Genomic DNA, 2,355 nt, shown 5'->3' with positions numbered 1-2,355 from the left:
GATTACGATTATGAACCCCCGACGGCGTCCATGCCAAAACCAAATTACATGGATCGCAACAAAAGAATTTGGACCCAATTCGGTGCCATAATTTATGGGATGTATGTGTGTGCTTCATAAAAAATGGTTGTACGCTTAGAAATGGGACACTGTATGCCAACCCATTTCCGCTGTGCGCAGAAGGCTAATCAACATTGAACAACCCCCGAAAAAAATGCTAAAAAAATTGAAAAACGAACCACCCGTGGCGATTTCGGAACTCAGCATCCCGCGTTGTAATCCCAGCTGTAATTTTGATGCTGATCCCGCGCAAGTCTTAAATCATGTTTCTATTTATGTTGTCGCAAGAGATTTGCGTGTTCCTCAGGCCATGTATCTTCAATCTCCAATGAGTTTCCCTATAAGAAATGTGGATAGTTTTGAGCTGAGCTTGGAAAAAGGTGTTGGTAAGTCGGCTTAAGGATAATACCAGGCGTTATTTTTGGCACCCTATTTGGGATTGAGAACTGGTTCTCAAGGGCTGTTTTTTGCTCTTAATGGCACCCTCCCCATTTCTCTTTCGATCGATCATCCATTTTAATTAGCAACAGCGTGTCGATTGCATTCACCAACTATCAATTTCACTCACCCTTCATCGTCTTCGTCTATTTACATAAGTTCGCATCACACGTGACGAATGCTGAAGTGCCTTTGCCAGTTCTGCGCCTCGAAAAGGGGGCGTGTCCCTGGGTTTTCGATATGGTTTCGACACTAGTTTCAGTTCCCAATCACTCGAGATCCTGCGACAGCTGCTCGAGTAGGTGGTCTGCAGTTGACAAATGTGAAAAGTGGTACATATGGTTTGTTCAGGAGTTCCACTGGGAGTTGATAGCCATAGCCACTCGATAATGGTATTTGGTGGCTAAGTAGCTGTGGGAAATTGTAATAATCTACTACTATATCATGGTAAAAATAACTTGGTAGGATGTCCATTGCTGGCACATAATAATATTAAGACACTTAACAATTAAGATAAGATAATGAGATAACAATGTTGTGGAAAAATCAAAGGTTATAATTTGGTTTTACATATTAATATTAAGACATTAAACAATTTATCGTTATAAGATAATATAGTTTGTATTACGCCATTTAAAAATCAAAGGAATTTGTAAAGACCTGTAGTACATACCATATATCTTGGTGGAAAGATATTCATGTTAATATTTAGACAATTAACAATTTGGATAAGATAATAAGATAATATTGTTTTTTAAAAATCAAAGGTTCTACATTTTCTACCTCTTTAATGATGGTCTTTTTAAAGATCAACATTTTTATTCAGTTACAAGCTAATAAAAACCCAATATTATACTTTTCTTAAGAAATCAAATGTTCTATTGTCTACGTTTGATATGATGGTACTTTATTCATATAAAACTGGTTCTATTTCATTATTTTTTATTAACTCACAAAAAAAATACCCACTTTAATTTGAACCTCTCATAATCCCAAATATGCCTCCTTAAAAAGCAGTTTGTAATCATTTGCTGAACACGTCTGCAATAGAGCATGCTATCATGTTCGTTTAAAGTGTTCCCGGTAATGTTTCTCATTTTGGACAATAAGCCAAATGGTAACAAATATCTGCCTTTCCCCAAACCAAATTTCAGAACCCATCTTTCAATCATCGGCTCCATTGATGATGATTCATCGCTCGCCGCTGGATGCACTTAAAAAAGGCACTGAAAGACACTCTACAGGATTAACCTCTTCCATGACATCACGTCGCCTTGTTCCCGAGATGATGAGTTTCAATTTTGAGTCGGGTTTCGGAAGATCGTTTCTGAATAATTATTGATCATATTGTTATCCACTCAAATGAGCCCTGCAAAAGACTTTTCAATTAATGGTTTACTGTAGGTAAGGTATGGGGTTCTGCTTTTTGAGGCTAACCAAATGCTGTTTTGTTTATCATGGTCTTGGCCCCTTTTCCCCTCGCAGTTTGGCTTGCAGTCTCTGTTATTGCATTTTGTAAAGTAAACATTAAACATGCCAAGTGCCGCTGTCGCCCGATTGCCACCCACAAATTACAGTTTGCAGTTTAAAAGGGGGAGTTGGGTGGCACACACAGCTGCACATTATGCAAATATTTACTTTGCGTTGATGAGGCTGATGAACAGGACACCGATGACGATGACGACGATGACGACGGTCCATTGATGAAGCCACTCGGCGTGGCCCGTTTGGCAAAAAAAATAAATGGCAGAAAACGAAAGGAAGCTCAGTGCGGTGGTGAATGGTGAATGGCAAAAAGTGCTGCACAAATAATGTCATACGGCTGCCTCATTTGCTTTAACCCACCCATTCACATCC

This window comes from Drosophila gunungcola, unplaced genomic scaffold (assembly GCF_025200985.1).
Source record: "Drosophila gunungcola strain Sukarami unplaced genomic scaffold, Dgunungcola_SK_2 000001F, whole genome shotgun sequence".
Classification (NCBI taxonomy): Eukaryota; Metazoa; Arthropoda; class Insecta; order Diptera; family Drosophilidae; genus Drosophila; species Drosophila gunungcola.
Note: the sequence above shows the minus strand (reverse complement) of the source record.